This window comes from Syngnathus floridae, unplaced genomic scaffold, assembly GCF_059516105.1.
Source record: "Syngnathus floridae isolate MCC-2025c unplaced genomic scaffold, RoL_Sflo_1.0 HiC_scaffold_325, whole genome shotgun sequence".
In the NCBI taxonomy this organism is placed as follows: domain Eukaryota; kingdom Metazoa; phylum Chordata; class Actinopteri; order Syngnathiformes; family Syngnathidae; genus Syngnathus; species Syngnathus floridae.
The window spans coordinates 5,001-23,170 of NW_028284278.1; positions in this window are offsets into that span (position 1 = coordinate 5,001).

Below are 18,170 nucleotides of genomic sequence, written 5' to 3' on the forward strand. Positions count from 1 at the left end.
GAGGGCTTAGCGGATAGGTGCAGATGCGGGGGCGGCTTCCCGAGATAGCCGTCCCTAGGTTAGGCGAGGGTTTGAGAAACATCTTTCGCGGTAGACCGGCGCGGCCGGCGGACGCCCACGTGGCGTGCCGCGAGTCGGATCGCGCGCTCGGCCTCCGTTGATGGCCGCTAGGTGCGTGCGTGGAATCGGGGCGTCTCGGTCTCGCTGCCGTACGGCTCGCGCTAGGCCTGCGGGGGCGGCGTCGGAGCGCGCGCTCGCGCGGCGGCCGTAGCGCTAGAGGGCGACCCGCAAGTGGGGAGGAACCGTCCACCCAACGCCGGCGCTAGCCGGGGCCGGTGGGGGCCCTACCAAGGCGGGTCATGGTCGCATGTCGGTCGGTCCGGCCTCTGTTTACCGAGGCGGCCGGCACCTCCATCTGCCTTGGATGCCCCGAATCCGCAGACTTTCCTCCGGCCTCAGCTTAACGAGACGGCCGTTGCCTCCATCCTTGGATGTTAACATTCGCAGAGTTTCAGCTCCGGGCTAGGGCGGGTGAAGTCGTCTCGAACCACGTGCCTGAAGGCCGCCTCGCGCCGGATGCAGGCCCCGCTCTGTCGTGCGGTGTGACCGTCCAACGCGGGCATCGCTAGATTAGCCGTGGCCACGATCCTTCCACACCGCGAGCCTTTCGCCCTCGGCCGCTCAGTTCGCGGGCCGCTGATCCCGCTCCATCTCTCCGGCCTGTGTTTAAGGAGGCGGCCGCTCCTCCTTCCTTGGATGGACCATTCGCATATTTTTCGCCCGGCCTGTGTTTAAGGAGGCGGCCGGTAACTCCCTTTCTTGGATGAGACCCAACATTCGCATATTTTTCGCCCGGCCTGTGTTTAAGGAGGCGGCCGGTCCTCCCATTCTGCCAGTGTTCCTTGGACTTTGAATATTTCAAAGTCTTTCCGCCCAACATTCGCATATTTTTCGCCCGGCCTGTGTTTAAGGAGGCGGCCGGTCCTCCCATTCTGCCAGTGTTCCTTGGACTTTGAAAATTTCAAAGTCTTTCCGCTCCGGGCTAGGGCGGGTGAGGTCGTCTCGAACCACGTGCCTGAAGGCCGCCTCGCGCCAGATGCGGCCCCGCTCTGTCGTGCGGTGTGACCGTCCAACGCGGGCATCGCTAGATTAGCCGTGGCCACGATCCTTCCACACCGCGAGCCTTTCGCCCTCGGCCGGTGTCGGTCAACGTGTGGGTGGGGGGGAAGGACGGCTGCCGGGAGCAGACAGCCGTCCCCGGGTGGGGTGTACAGTCCTTCCACCGCGGCCGCCGGGAGCAGACGGCCGTCGAGCGATTCTGCCATTGTTCCTAGGACTTTGTACATTTTAAAGACCCTCCGCGCGGGCCGCTGATCCCGCTCGGTCGCTCCGGCCTGTGTTTAAGGAGGCGGCCGGTCCTCCCATTCTGCCAGTGTTCCTTGGACTTTGAATATTTCAAAGTCTTTTCGCTCCGGGCTAGGGCGGGTGAGGTCGTCTCGAACCACGTGCCTGAAGGCCGCCTCGCGCCGGATGCAGGCCCCGCTCTGTCGTGCGGTGTGACCGTCCAACGCGGGCATCGCTAGATTAGCCGTGGCCACGATCCTTCCACACCGCGAGCCTTTCGCCCTCGGCCGGTGTCGGTCAACGTGTGGGGTGGGGGGGAAGGACGGCTGCCGGGAGCAGACAGCCGTCCCCGGGTGGGGTGTACAGTCCCTTCACCGCGGCCGCCGGGAGCAGACGGCCGTCGAGCGATTCTGCCATTGTCCCTAGGACTTTGTACATTTCAAAGACCCTGCGCGCGGGCCGCTGATCCCGCTCGGTCGCTCCGGCCTGTGTTTAAGGAGGCGGCCGGTCCTCCCATTCTGCCAGTGTTCCTTGGACTTTGAAAAGTCTTTCCGCTCCGGGCTAGGGCGGGTGAGGTCGTCTCGAACCACGTGCCTGAAGGCCGCCTCGCGCCGGATGCAGGCCCCGCTCTGTCGTGCGGTGTGACCGTCCAACGCGGGCATCGCTAGATTAGCCGTGGCCACGATCCTTCCACACCGCGAGCCTTTCGCCCTCGGCTGATGTTCAACCAACGTGTGGGGAGGGGGTTATGGACGGCTGCCGGGAGCAGACAGCCGTCCCCGGGAGGGGAGACTTCACGGCGGCCGCCGGGAGCAGACGGCCGTCGAGAGATTCTGCCAGTGTTCCTTGGACTTTGACTATTTCAAAGTCTTTCCGCTCCGGGCTAGGGCGGGTGAGGTCGTCTCGAACCACGTGCCTGAAGGCCGCCTCGCGCCGGATGCAGGCCCCGCTCTGTCGTGCGGTGTGACCGTCCGACGCGGGCATCGCTAGATTAGCCGTGGCCACGATCCTTCCACACCGCGAGCCTTTCGCCCTCGGCCGGTGTTCGCTCAACGCGCGGGCCGCTGATCCCGCTCCATCTCTCCGGCCTGTGTTTAAGGAGGCGGCCGGTCCTCCCATTCTGCCAGTGTTCCTTGGACTTTGAAAATTTCAAAGTCTTTCCGCTCCGGGCTAGGGCGGGTGAGGTCGTCTCGAGCCACGTGCCTGAAGGCCGCCTCGCGCCGGATGCAGGCCCCGCTCTGTCGTGCGGTGTGACCGTCCAACGCGGGCATCGCTAGATTAGCCGTGGCCACGATCCTTCCACACCGCGAGCCTTTCGCCCTCGGCTGGTGTTCGTCCAACGTGTGGGGAGGGGGTTAAGGACGGCTGCCGGGAGCAGACAGCCGTCCCCGGGAGGGGAGACTTCACGGCGGCCGCCGGGAGCAGACGGCCGTCGAGAGATTCTGCCAGCGTTCCTTGTACTTTGAATATTTCACAGCCGTGCTCGCACTTAGGAAATTTTCGAGCGCTGTGGCACTTAGACATTTTTCGTCAAGCGTGGCACTTAGAAATTTTTCGTCAAGAGAGGCACTTAGACATTTTTCGTCAAGAGTGACACTTAGAAAATTTTTCACTCTCTTTGTGCCTTCCAGGGTGCTGTGCAACCCTGCGTGTTGTGTTCCCACCGAGCAAGGGGCGCTGCTGGCGGCCATGACCAAGCGCTCGGCACCGGGCCCTTTCATTTTGTGGGGTAAATTATGCGCCCCCCATGCTCGTTCTGACTATATTTTGCGAAAGGGGGGTAAATCGTTGATGAGTACGCTGACTAGGGGGACCATTTAGCGTACTCTGGCGCACCTGAAGACCAAAGTTGGTACTGCACCCTCCCCCTGGTACCCCAGCCCCTGGTACCTAAAGAGGGAGAGGCCGAATTTTCGCTTTTTGGGGCCGACCGAGGGAACCAGCCGAGGCGGACACTTTTCGGCTCAAGAGCCGTTGGCACTTAGAAAAAATTCGCACAAGTTGGCAGGGCTACCAGGGGAAGAGGCCGAATTTTCGCTTTTGAAGGCCGACCGCGGGAACCAGCCGAGGCGGACACTTTTCGGCTCAAGAGCCGTTGGCACTTAGAAAATATTTGCCAAACTTGGCTTGACTTCCAGGAGAAGAGGCCGAATTTTCACTTTTGGTGGCCGACCTGGGGAACCAGCCGAGGCGGACACTTTTCGGCTCAAGAGCCGTTGGCACTTAGAAAATATTTGCCAAACTTGGCTTGACTTCCAGGAGAAGAGGCCGAATTTTCACTTTTGGTGGCCGTTATGGGGAACCAGCCGAGGCGGACACTTTTCGGCTCAAGAGCCGTTGGCACTTAGAAAATATTTGCCAAACATGGCTTGACTTCCAGGAGAAGAGGCCGAATTTTCACTTTTGGTGGCCGTTATGGGGAACCAGCCGAGGCGGACACTTTACGCTGGTTGAGTCGTTGGCACTTAGAAAATATTTGCCAAACTTGGCTTGACTTCCAGGAGAAGAGGCCGAATTTTCACTTTTGGTGGCCGACCTGGGGAACCAGCCGAGGCGGACACTTTACGCTGGTTGAGTCGTTGGCACTTAGAAAATATCTGCCAAACTTGGCTTGACTTCCAGGAGAAGAGGCCGAATTTTCACTTTTGGTGACCGACCTGGGGAACCAGCCGAGGCGGACACTTTACGCTGGTTGAGTCGTTGGCACTTAGAAAATATTTGCCAAACTTGGCTTGACTTCCAGGAGAAGAGGCCGAATTTTCACTTTTGGTGGCCGACCTGGGGAACCAGCCGAGGCGGACACTTTACGCTGGTTGAGTCGTTGGCACTTAGAAAATATTCGCCAAACTTGGCAAGACTTCCAGGAGAAGAGGCCGAATTTTCACTTTTGGTGGCCGACCTGGGGAACCAGCCGAGGCGGACACTTTACGCTGGTTGAGTCGTTGGCACTTAGAAAATATTTGCCAAACTTGGCTTGACTTCCAGGAGAAGAGGCCGAATTTTCACTTTTCATGGCCGTTATGGGGAACCAGCCGAGGCGGACACTTTGCGCTGGTTGAGTCGTTGGCACTTAGAAAATATTTGCCAAACTTGGCTTGACTTCCAGGAGAAGAGGCCGAATTTTCACTTTTGGTGGCCGTTATGGGGAACCAGCCGAGGCGGACACTTTAGGCTGGTTGAGTCGTTGGCACTCAGAAAATATTCGCCAAACTTGGCCAGACTTCCAGGAGAAGAGGCCGAATTTTCACTTTTGGTGACCGACCTGGGGAACCAGCCGAGGCGGACACTTTACGCTGGTTGAGTCGTTGGCACTTAGAAAATATTTGCCAAACTTGGCTTGACTTCCAGGAGAAGAGGCCGAATTTTCACTTTTGGTGGCCGACCTGGGGAACCAGCCGAGGCGGACACTTTACGCTGGTTGAGTCGTTGGCACTTAGAAAATATTCGCCAAACTTGGCAAGACTTCCAGGAGAAGAGGCCGAATTTTCACTTTTGGTGGCCGACCTGGGGAACCAGCCGAGGCGGACACTTTACGCTGGTTGAGTCGTTGGCACTTAGAAAATATTTGCCAAACTTGGCTTGACTTCCAGGAGAAGAGGCCGAATTTTCACTTTTCATGGCCGTTATGGGGAACCAGCCGAGGCGGACACTTTGCGCTGGTTGAGTCGTTGGCACTTAGAAAATATTTGCCAAACTTGGCTTGACTTCCAGGAGAAGAGGCCGAATTTTCACTTTTGGTGGCCGTTATGGGGAACCAGCCGAGGCGGACACTTTAGGCTGGTTGAGTCGTTGGCACTCAGAAAATATTCGCCAAACTTGGCCAGACTTCCAGGAGAAGAGGCCGAATTTTCACTTGTGGTACCCGACCTGGGGAACCAGCCGAGGCGGACACTTTAGGCTGGTTGAGTCGTTGGCACTTAGAAAATATTCGCCAAACTTGGCCAGACTTCCAGGAGAAGAGGCCGAATTTTCACTTGTTCTGGCCGTTATGGGGAACCAGCCGAGGCGGACACTTTACGCTGGTTGAGTCGTTGGCACTTAGAAAATATTCGCCAAACTTGGCCAGACTTCCAGGAGAAGAGGCCGAATTTTCACTTGTTCTGGCCGTTATGGGGAACCAGCCGAGGCGGACACTTTACGGCTGTTGAGTCGTTGGCACTTAGAAAATATTCGCCAAACTTGGCCAGACTTCCAGGAGAAGAGGCCGAATTTTCACTTGTTCTGGCCGACCTGGGGAACCAGACGAGGCGGACACATCACCCCGCAAGTGACGTTGGCACTTTGAAAATATTCGCCAAACTTGGCCAGACTTCCAGGAGAAGAGGCCGAATTTTCACTTGTTCTGGCCGACCTGGGGAACCAGACGAGGCGGACACATCACCCCGCAAGTGCCGTTGGCACTTTGAAAATATTCGCCAAACTTGGCCAGACTTCCAGGAGAAGAGGCCGAATTTTCACTTGTTCTGGCCGACCTGGGGAACCAGACGAGGCGGACACATCACCCCGCAAGTGCCGTTGGCACTTAGAAAATATTCGCCAAACTTGGCCGGACTTCCAGGAGAAGAGGCCGAATTTTCACTTTTTCTGGCCGACCTGGGGAACCAGACGAGGCGGACACATCACCCCGCAAGTGCCGTTGGCACTTTGAAAATATTCGAAACTTCCATCAAACACACATCGGCTTTTTCGCCGTCGCTGTCCGGCCTGGGCACCATCGTGGCTCGGACAGTTCGTGTGCCAGCTTCCGTTGGCACTTAGAACATTTTTCAAAATAAAAATAAACAGTCCTGCACATACGTGCCGACTATATTTTGCGAAAGGGGAGTAAACCGATGAGTACACTAACTAGGGGGACCAACAGACCGTAGTGGTCTCCCCTGGTACCTAAATGCATACCCCTGGTACCTCAGCGACTACCCCTGGTACCTAAATGCGTTCCCCTGGTACCTCAGAGAGGCCGAATTATTACATTCCGTGGCCGAACTAGGGAACCGGACGAGGCGGACACTTTTCCGGGAGAGACCCGATGGCACTTAGAAAATATTCGCCAAAGTTCGTCGGACTTCCAGAGCAAGAGGCCGAATTTTCACATTATGTGGCCGAACTAGGGAACCGGACGAGGCGGACACTTTTCCGGGAGAGACCCGATGGCACTTAGAAAATATTCGCTCAAGTTGGCAGGACTTCCAGAGCAAGAGGCCGAATTTTCACATTATGTGGCCGAACTAGGGAACCGGCCGAGTCGGACACTTTTCCGGGAGAGACCCGATGGCACTTAGAAAATATTCGCTCAAGTTGGCAGGACTTCCAGAGCAAGAGGCCGAATTTTCACATTATGTGGCCGAACTAGGGAACCGGACGAGTCGGACACTTTTCCGGGAGAGACCCGATGGCACTTAGAAAATATTCGCTCAAGTTGGCAGGACTTCCAGAGCAAGAGGCCGAATTTTCACTTTTTCTGGCCGACTCGGGGAACCAGCCGAGTCGGACACTTTTCCGGGCAAGACCCGATGGCACTTAGAAAATATTCGCTCAAGTTGGCAGGACTTCCAGGCGAAGAGGCCGAATTTTCACTTTTTCTGGCCGACTCGGGGAACCAGCCGAGTCGGACACTTTTCCGGGCAAGACCCGATGGCACTTAGAAAATATTCGCTCAAGTTGGCAGGACTTCCAGAGCAAGAGGCCGAATTTTCACATTATGTGGCCGAACTAGGGAACCAGCCGAGTCGGACACTTTTCCGGGCAAGACCCGATGGCACTTAGAAAATATTCGCTCAAGTTGGCAGGACTTCCAGAGCAAGAGGCCGAATTTTCACATTCCGTGGCCGAACTAGGGAACCGGACGAGGCGGACACTTTTCCGGGAGAGACCCGATGGCACTTAGAAAATATTCGCTCAAGTTGGCAGGACTTCCAGAGCAAGAGGCCGAATTTTCGCTCGTTCTGGCCGACTCGGGGAACCAGCCGAGTCGGACACTTTTCCGGGCAAGACCCGATGGCACTTAGAAAATATTCGCTCAAGTTGGCAGGACTTCCAGGCGAAGAGGCTGAATTTTCACTTTTTCTGGCCGACTCGGGGAACCAGCCGAGTCGGACACTTTTCCGGGCAAGACCCGATGGCACTTAGAAAATATTCGCTCAAGTTGGCAGGACTTCCAGAGCAAGAGGCCGAATTTTCGCTCGTTCGGGCCGACTCGGGGAACCAGCCGAGTCGGACACTTTTCCGGGCAAGACCCGATGGCACTTAGAAAATATTCGCTCAAGTTGGCAGGACTTCCAGGCGAAGAGGCTGAATTTTCACTTTTTCTGGCCGACTCGGGGAACCAGCCGAGTCGGACACTTTTCCGGGCAAGACCCGATGGCACTTAGAAAATATTCGCTCAAGTTGGCAGGACTTCCAGAGCAAGAGGCCGAATTTTCGCTCGTTCGGGCCGACTCGGGGAACCAGCCGAGTCGGACACTTTTCCGGGCAAGACCCGATGGCACTTAGAAAATATTCGCTCAAGTTGGCAGGACTTCCAGAGCAAGAGGCCGAATTTTCACATTATGTGGCCGAACTAGGGAACCAGCCGAGTCGGACACTTTTCCGGGCAAGACCCGATGGCACTTAGAAAATATTCGCTCAAGTTGGCAGGACTTCCAGAGCAAGAGGCCGAATTTTCGCTCGTTCGGGCCGACTCGGGGAACCAGACGAGTCGGACACTTTTCCGGGCAAGACCCGATGGCACTTAGAAAATATTCGCTCAAGTTGGCAGGACTTCCAGAGCAAGAGGCCGAATTTTCACATTATGTGGCCGAACTAGGGAACCGGACGGGTCGGACACTTTTCCGGGCAAGAGCCGATGGCACTTAGAAAATATTCGCTCAAGTTGGCAGGACTTCCAGAGCAAGAGGCCGAATTTTCGCTCGTTCGGGCCGACTCGGGGAACCAGCCGAGTCGGACACTTTTCCGGGCAAGACCCGATGGCACTTAGAAAATATTCGCTCAAGTTGGCAGGACTTCCAGAGCAAGAGGCCGAATTTTCGCTCGTTCGGGCCGACTCGGGGAACCAGCCGAGTCGGACACTTTTCCGGGCAAGACCCGATGGCACTTAGAAAATATTCGCTCAAGTTGGCAGGACTTCCAGAGCAAGAGGCCGAATTTTCGCTCGTTCGGGCCGACTCGGGGAACCAGCCGAGTCGGACACTTTTCCGGGCAAGACCCGATGGCACTTAGAAAATATTCGCTCAAGTTGGCAGGACTTCCAGGCGAAGAGGCCGAATTTTCGCTCGTTCGGGCCGACTCGGGGAACCAGCCGAGTCGGACACTTTTCCGGGCAAGACCCGATGGCACTTAGAAAATATTCGCTCAAGTTGGCAGGACTTCCAGAGCGAGAGGCCGAATTTTCGCTCGTTCGGGACGACTCGGGGAACCAGCCGAGTCGGACACTTTTCCGGGCAAGACCCGATGGCACTTAGAAAATATTCGCTCAAGTTGGCAGGACTTCCAGAGCAAGAGGCCGAATTTTCGCTCGTTCGGGCCGACTCGGGGAACCAGCCGAGTCGGACACTTTTCCGGGCAAGACCCGATGGCACTTAGAAAATATTCGCTCAAGTTGGCAGGACTTCCAGGCGAAGAGGCCGAATTTTCGCTCGTTCGGGCCGACTCGGGGAACCAGCCGAGTCGGACACTTTTCCGGGCAAGACCCGATGGCACTTAGAAAATATTCGCTCAAGTTGGCAGGACTTCCAGAGCGAGAGGCCGAATTTTCGCTCGTTCGGGACGACTCGGGGAACCAGCCGAGTCGGACACTTTTCCGGGCAAGACCCGATGGCACTTAGAAAATATTCGCTCAAGTTGGCAGGACTTCCAGAGCAAGAGGCCGAATTTTCACATTATGTGGCCGAACTAGGGAACCAGCCGAGTCGGACACTTTTCCGGGCAAGACCCGATGGCACTTAGAAAATATTCGCTCAAGTTGGCAGGACTTCCAGAGCAAGAGGCCGAATTTTCGCTCGTTCGGGCCGACTCGGGGAACCAGCCGAGTCGGACACTTTTCCGGGCAAGACCCGATGGCACTTAGAAAATATTCGCTCAAGTTGGCAGGACTTCCAGAGCAAGAGGCCGAATTTTCGCTCGTTCGGGCCGACTCGGGGAACCAGCCGAGTCGGACACTTTTCCGGGCAAGACCCGATGGCACTTAGAAAATATTCGCTCAAGTTGGCAGGACTTCCAGAGCAAGAGGCCGAATTTTCACATTATGTGGCCGAACTAGGGAACCGGCCGAGTCGGACACTTTTCCGGGCAAGACCCGATGGCACTTAGAAAATATTCGCTCAAGTTGGCAGGACTTCCAGAGCAAGAGGCCGAATTTTCGCTCGTTCGGGCCGACTCGGGGAACCAGCCGAGTCGGACACTTTTCCGGGCAAGACCCGATGGCACTTAGAAAATATTCGCTCAAGTTGGCAGGACTTCCAGAGCAAGAGGCCGAATTTTCACATTCCGTGGCCGACTCGGGGAACCAGCCGAGTCGGACACTTTTCCGGGCAAGACCCGATGGCACTTAGAAAATATTCGCTCAAGTTGGCAGGACTTCCAGAGCAAGAGGCCGAATTTTCGCTCGTTCGGGCCGACTCGGGGAACCAGCCGAGTCGGACACTTTTCCGGGCAAGACCCGATGGCACTTAGAAAATATTCGCTCAAGTTGGCAGGACTTCCAGAGCAAGAGGCCGAATTTTCACATTATGTGGCCGAACTAGGGAACCGGACGGGTCGGACACTTTTCCGGGCAAGAGCCGATGGCACTTAGAAAATATTCGCTCAAGTTGGCAGGACTTCCAGAGCAAGAGGCCGAATTTTCGCTCGTTCGGGCCGACTCGGGGAACCAGCCGAGTCGGACACTTTTCCGGGCAAGACCCGATGGCACTTAGAAAATATTCGCTCAAGTTGGCAGGACTTCCAGAGCAAGAGGCCGAATTTTCGCTCGTTCGGGCCGACTCGGGGAACCAGCCGAGTCGGACACTTTTCCGGGCAAGACCCGATGGCACTTAGAAAATATTCGCTCAAGTTGGCAGGACTTCCAGAGCAAGAGGCCGAATTTTCACTCGTTCGGGCCGACTCGGGGAACCAGCCGAGTCGGACACGTTACGGCCGAACACCCGTTGGCACTTAGAAAATATTCGCCAAAGTTCGTCGGACTTCCAGAGCAAGAGGCCGAATTTTCGCTCGTTCGGGCCGACTCGGGGAACCAGCCGAGTCGGACACTTTTCCGGGCAAGCCCCGATGGCACTTAGAAAATATTCGCTCAAGTTGGCAGGACTTCCAGAGCAAGAGGCCGAATTTTCGCTCGTTCGGGCCGACTCGGGGAACCAGCCGAGTCGGACACTTTTCCGGGCAAGACCCGATGGCACTTAGAAAATATTCGCTCAAGTTGGCAGGACTTCCAGAGCAAGAGGCCGAATTTTCGCTCGTTCGGGCCGACTCGGGGAACCAGCCGAGTCGGACACTTTTCCGGGCAAGACCCGATGGCACTTAGAAAATATTCGCTCAAGTTGGCAGGACTTCCAGGCGAAGAGGCCGAATTTTCGCTCGTTCGGAGCCGACTCGGGGAACCAGCCGAGTCGGACACTTTTCCGGGCAAGACCCGATGGCACTTAGAAAATATTCGCTCAAGTTGGCAGGACTTCCAGAGCAAGAGGCCGAATTTTCACTCGTTCGGGCCGACTCGGGGAACCAGCCGAGTCGGACACGTTACGGCCGAACACCCGTTGGCACTTAGAAAATATTCGCCAAAGTTCGTCGGACTTCCAGAGCAAGAGGCCGAATTTTCGCTCGTTCGGGCCGACTCGGGGAACCAGCCGAGTCGGACACTTTTCCGGGCAAGCCCCGATGGCACTTAGAAAATATTCGCTCAAGTTGGCAGGACTTCCAGAGCAAGAGGCCGAATTTTCGCTCGTTCGGGCCGACTCGGGGAACCAGCCGAGTCGGACACTTTTCCGGGCAAGACCCGATGGCACTTAGAAAATATTCGCTCAAGTTGGCGGGACTTCCAGAGCGAGAGGCCGAATTTTCGCTCGTTCGGGCCGACTCGGGGAACCAGCCGAGTCGGACACTTTTCCGGGCAAGACCCGATGGCACTTAGAAAATATTCGCTCAAGTTGGCAGGACTTCCAGAGCAAGAGGCCGAATTTTCGCTCGTTCGGGCCGACTCGGGGAACCAGCCGAGTCGGACACGTTACGGCCGAACAGCCGTTGGCACTTTGAAAATATTCGCTCAAGTTGGCAGGACTTCCAGAGCAAGAGGCCGAATTTTCACTCGTTCGGGCCGACTCGGGGAACCAGCCGAGTCGGACACGTTACGGCCGAACAGCCGTTGGCACTTTGAAAATATTCGCTCAAGTTGGCAGGACTTCCAGAGCAAGAGGCCGAATTTTCACTCGTTCGGGCCGACTCGGGGAACCAGCCGAGTCGGACACGTTACGGCCGAACACCCGTTGGCACTTAGAAAATATTCGCTCAAGTTGGCAGATCTTCCAGAGCAAGAGGCCGAATTTTCGCTCGTTCGGGCCGACCGGAGGAACCAGCCGAGTCGGACACATTACGGTGTAACACCCGTTGGCACTTAGAAAATATTCGCCAAAGTTCGTTGGACCTCCAGGCGAAGAGGCCGAATTTTCGCTCCTTCGGGCCGACTCGGGGAACCAGCCGAGTCGGACACATTACGGCCGAACACCCGTTGGCACTTAGAAAATATTCGCCCAAGTCGGCCGGACTTCCAGGCGAAGAGGCCGAATTTTCGCTCGTTCGGGCCGACCGGAGGAACCAGCCGAGTCGGACACATTACGGTGTAACACCCGTTGGCACTTAGAAAATATTCGCCAAAGTTCGTCGGACCTCCAGAGCAAGAGGCCGAATTTTCACTTTTTCTGGCCGACCGGAGGAACCAGCCGCGTCGGACACATTACGGTGTAACACCCGTTGGCACTTAGAAAATATTCGCCAAAGTTCGTCGGACCTCCAGAGCGAGAGGCCGAATTTTCACTTTTTCTGGCCGACCGGAGAACCAGCCGAGGCGGACACATCGCGCCGCTTTTGCCGTTGGCATATTCGAAACTTCCAGAATCGGCTTTTTCGCCGTCGCTGTCCGGCCTGGGCACCATCGTGGCTCGGACACGTCGTGTGCCAGCGTCCGCTGGCACTTAGAAAATTTTTCAAAATAAAAATAAACAGTCCTGCACATACGTGCCCACTATATTTTGCGAAAGGGGAGTAAACCGTCGATGAGTACGCTGACTAGTGGGACCAACCATCGCGCTCTGGCGCACCTGAAGACCAAAGTTGGTACTGCACCCTACCCCTGGTACCCAAACGGGGTAGAGGCCGATTTTTCGCTTTTGGCGGCCGACCTAGGGAACCAGAAGAGGCGGACACTTTTCCGAGCAAGTGCCGATGGCACTTCCAGAGCGAGAGGCCGAATAATCGTAATTTGTGGCCGACTTGGGAACCAGCGAATGCGGATAGGAAGTGGAGCGGGTCCCGCCGGCTGGTCCGCGGGCCAATTGCGGTCCCGCGAGTTAGCGATCGCGGTCCGGAATTCTAGCCGACTTGGGAACCAGCGAAGGCGGATAGGAAGTCAAGCGGGTCCCGCTGGCTGGTCCGCGGGCCATTTAGGGTCCCGCGAGTTAGCGATCGCGGTCCGGAATTCTAGCCGACTTGGGAACCAGCGAAGGCGGATAGGAAGTGGAGCGGGTCCCGCCGGCTGGTCCGCGGGCCAATTGCGGTCCCGCGAGTTAGCGATCGCGGTCCGGAATTCTAGCCGACTTGGGAACCAGCGAAGGCGGATAGGAAGTCAAGCGGGTCCCGCTGGCTGGTCCGCGGGCCATTTAGGGTCCCGCGAGTTAGCGATCGCGGTCCGGAATTCTAGCCGACTTGGGAACCAGCGAAGGCGGATGGGAAGTCAAGTGGGTCCCGCCGGCTGGTCCGCGGGCCAATTGCGGTCCCGCGAGTTAGCGATCGCGGTCCGGAATTCTAGCCGACTTGGGAACCAGCGAAGGCGGATGGGTGGTCACCGAGGTCCCGCCGGCTGGTCCGCGGGCCATTTAGGGTCCCGCGAGTTACCGGTCGCGGCCCGGAATTCTAGCCGACTTGGGAACCAGCGAAGGCGGATAGGAAGTCAAGTGGGTCCCGCCGGCTGGTCCGCGGGCCATTTAGGGTCCCGCGAGTTAGCGATCGCGGTCCGGAATTCTAGCCGACTTGGGAACCAGCGAAGGCGGATGGGTGGTCACCGAGGTCCCGCCGGCTGGTCCGCGGGCCATTTAGGGTCCCGCGAGTTACCGATCGCGGTCCGGAATTCTAGCCGGCCAGGGACCACCGCAAGGCGGATGGGTGGTCACCGAGGTCCCGCCGGCTGGTCCGCGGGCCATTTAGGGTCCCGCGAGTTACCGATCGCGGTCCGGAATTCTAGCCGGCCGGGGACCACCGCGAGGCGGATGGGTCTTCACCGAGGTCCCGCCGGCTGGTCCGCGGGCCATTTAGGGTCCCGCGAGTTACCGATCGCGGCCCGGAATTCTAGCCGGCCGGGGACCACCGCGAGGCGGATGGGTCTTCACCGAGGTCCCGCCGGCTGGTCCGCGGGCCATTTAGGGTCCCGCGAGGTACCGATCGCGGTCCGGAATTCTACCCGGCCGGGGACCACCGCGAGGCGGATGGGTCTTCACCGAGGTCCCGCCGGCTGGTCCGCGGGCCATTTAGGGTCCCGCGAGGTACCGATCGCGGTCCGGAATTCTACCCGGCCGGGGACCACCGCGAGGCGGATGGGTCTTCACCGAGGTCCCGCCGGCTGGTCCGCGGGCCATTTAGGGTCCCGCGAATTAGCGATCGCGGTCCGGAATTCTAGCCGGCCAGGGACCACCGCGAGGCGGATGGGTGGTCACCGAGGTCCCGCCGGATGGTCCGCGGGCCATTTAGGGTCCCGCGAATTACCGATCGCGGTCCGGAATTCTAGCCGGCCAGGGACCACCGCGAGGCGGATGGGTGGTCACCGAGGTCCCGCCGGCTGGTCCGCGGGCCATTTAGGGTCCCGCGAGTTTGCGATCGCGGTCCGGAATTCTAGCCGGCCAGGGACCACCGCGAGGCGGATGGGTGGTCACCGAGGTCCCGCCGGCTGGTCCGCGGGCCATTTAGGGTCCCGCGAATTAGCGATCGCGGTCCGGAATTCTAGCCGGCCGGGGACCACCGCGAGGCGGATGGGTGGTCACCGACGTCCCGCCGGCTGGTCCGCGGGCCATTTAGGGTCCCGCGAGTTAGCGATCGCGGTCCGGAATTCTAGCCGGCCCGGAGCCACCCAGAGGCCGTGCACACGCGCCGGGTGGCCGGAAATACCTCCAGCCGAGCGGACATGCACTTTATAAGCACCTTGGACGAGATGGCTGAGCCTTACTCGACTTCCAGCACTTCTAAGCGTTCTCCACGGCCCGCTGTGCTTCCAGAAGACCTCCAGCCGGTCCTCATGGTGCTTTCCTCCTCACTCTCCCAGCCGAACGAGGCTTCCAGAGCCCCGGTTAAGCATTTTACGCGGCCCGCCGAGCCTCCACAGCACTTCCAGCCGGTTCTCCGGCTGCTTTCCTCCTCACTCTATAAGTCGACCCAGGCTTCCAGCACCCCGGCTAAACGTTTTACGCGGCCCGCTGAGCTTCCAGAGCACCGGCTAAGCGTTTTACGCGGCCCGCTGAGCTTCCACAGCACCTCCAGCCGGATCTCCGGGTGCTCCCATCCTCACTGTTTAAGCCGAACGAGGCTTCCAGAGCCCCGGCTAAGCGTTTTACGCGGCCCGCTGAGCTTCCGGAGCACCTCCAGCCGGTTCCACGGGTGCTTTCCTCCTCATTCTTGACGCCCGAGGAGGCTTCCAGCACTCCGGCTAAGCGTTTTACGCGGCCCGCTGAGCTTCCAGAGCACCTCCAGCCGGTTCCACGGCTGCTTTCCTCCTCACTTAATAAGCCGCCCGAGGCTTCCAGAGCCCCGGCTAAACGTTTTGCGCGGCCCGCTGAACTTCCAGAGCACCTCCAGCCGGTTCCCCGGCTGCTTTCCTCCTCACTTTCTAAGCCGCCCGAGGCTTCCAGAGCCCCGGCAAAGCGTTCTCCGCGTCCCGGTGATCTTCCCGGAGGTCGTAACGGGGAATTACCTCCCTCTAGCGGACACGGCGGGTAAATACGCCAGCTCTCGCACTTAGCGCACACTCGCGTTGCTGCGCGTCTGATGGCACTTTGAGTAGCCAAAATGCGGGAGTAACTGTCACTCTCTTAAGGTAGGCTCACTTGAGATTTTTTTGAACGGTTCGTGGATAAATATATGATATATACTACATATGATCGCATTTATAGTCAAATCATATCAAAATGTCATTCTCCGGGTGCTTTCCTCCTCACTCTTGACGCCCGAGGAGGCTTCCAGAGCCTCGGCTAAGCGTTTTACGCGGCCCGCTGAGCTCCCACCGCACCTCCAGCCGGTTCTCATGAGGCTTTCCGCCTCATTTTCTAAGCCGAAGGAGGCTTCCACAGCCCCGGCTAAGCGTTTTGCGCGGCCCGCTGAACTTCCAGAGCACCTCCAGCCGGTTCCCCGAGTGCTTTCCGCCTCACTTTCTAAGCCGCCCGAGGCTTCCAGAGCCCCGGCTAAGCGTTCTCCGCGTCCCGCTGATCTTCCCGGAGCTTGTAACGGGGAAATACCTCCCTCTAGCGGACACGGCGGGTAAATACGCCAGCTCTCGCACTTAGCGCACACTCGCGTTGCTGCGCGTCCGGTGGCACTTTGAGCGGCCAAACGGCGGGAGTAACTGTCACTCTCTTAAGGTAGGCTCACCTGAGATTTTTTTTAACCGTCCGCGGAGGCGACCGGGACCACCGGGACAGCCGGGAGGCCGTGCGCGCGGGCCAAGTGGCCGAAAATAGCTCCAGCCCAGCGGATCTGCACTTTACAAGCTCCGCGGATGAGATCGCGGAGCATTATTCGACTTCCAGCGGCCGGTGCGCTTACGCACGCCGCCCGGAACCTCCGGGAGGCCGTGCGCATGCGCAAGTGGCCGAAAATAGCTCCTAGCCGACCGGATCTGCACTTTACAAGCTCCGCGGATGAGATCGCGGAGCTTTATCCGACTTCCAGCGGCCGGTGCGCTCGCGCACTCCACCCGGCACCTCCGGGAGGCCGTGCGCATGCGCAAGTGGCCCAAAATAGCTCCAGCCCAGCGGATCGGCTGTTTACAAGCACCGCGGATGAGATCAAGGAGCTTTATCCGACTTCCAGCGGCCGGTGCGCTCGCGCACTCCACCCGGCACCTCCGGGAGGCCGTGCGCGCGCGCCAAGTGGCCCAAAATAGCTCCAGCCCAGCGGATCTGCACTCCGCGGATGAGATCGCGGAGCTTTTTTCGACTTCCAGCGGCCGGCGCGCACGACGAGCGGACCCGGTGACGGTCCAGCTCCACCCGGTACCTCGCACGGCCCGCTTCTCCCCCCCGCGCGGACTTCCGAGCGCTCGGGGAGACGTTCGGAAGCCGCCGGTGACGTTGGAGCGGGGAAATACCTCCCTCCAGCGGACACGGCGAGTAAATACACCTTCGGCCAAACGGCGGGAGTAACTATGACTCTCTTAAGGTAGCGGCACTCGACATCTTTTTCGCGGTTCGTGGACGACCCGGCCGGTTCTCGGGGGTGCTTTTTCTCCTAACTCTCGACCCCCGAGGAGGCTTCCAGAGCCCCGGCTAAGCGTTTTACGCGGCCCGCTGAGCTTCCACAGCACCTCCAGCCGGTTCCACGGGTGCTTCCCTCCTCACTCATGACGCCCGAGGAGGCTTCCAGAGCCCCGGCTAAGCGTTTTACGCGGCCCGCTGAGCTTCCACCGCACCTCCAGCCGGTTCTCATGGGGCTTTCCTCCTAACTCTCGACCCCCGAGGAGGCTTCCAGAGCCCCGGCTAAGCGTTTTACGCGGCCCGCTGAGCTTCCACAGCACCTCCAGCCGGTTCCACGGGTGCTTCCCTCCTCACTCATGACGCCCGAGGAGGCTTCCAGAGCCCCGGCTAAGCGTTTTCCGCGGCCCGCCGAGCGTCCGGAGGAGCTCCGGCCGGTCCTCGGGGTGCTTTCTTCCCAACTATTGACGCCCGAGGAGGCTTCCAGAGCCCCGGCTAAGCGTTCTCCGCGTCCCGCTGATCTTCCCGGAGCTTGTAACGGGGAAATACCTCCCTCTAGCGGACACGGCGGGTAAATACGCCACCTCTCGCACTTAGCGCACACTCGCGTTGCTGCGCGTCCGATGGCACTCTGAGCGGCCAAACGGCGGGAGTAACTGTCACTCTCTTAAGGTAGGCTCACTTGAGATTTTTTTAACCGTCCGCGGAGGCGAGCGGGACCACCGGGACAGCCGGGAGGCCGTGCGCGCGGGCCAAGTGGCCGAAAATAGCTCCAGGCCGACCGGATCGGCTAGTTGTAAGCACCGCGGATGAGATCGCGGAGCATTATTCGACTTCCAGCGGCCCGTGCGCTTACGCACGCCGCCCGGAACCTCCGGGAGGCCGTGCGCGCGCGCAAGTGGCCGAAAATAGCTCCAAGACGACCGGATCTGCACTTTACAAGCACCGCGGATGAGATCGCGGAGCATTATTCGACTTCCAGCGGCCCGTGCGCTTTCGCACGCCGCCCGGAACCTCCGGGAGGCCGTGCGCATGCGCAAGTGGCCGAAAATAGCTCCTAGCCGACCGGATCGGCTGTTTACAAGCACCGCGGATGAGATCGCGGAGCTTTATGCGACTTCCAGCGGCCGGTGCGCTCGCGCACTCCACCCGGCACCTCCGGGAGGCCGTGCG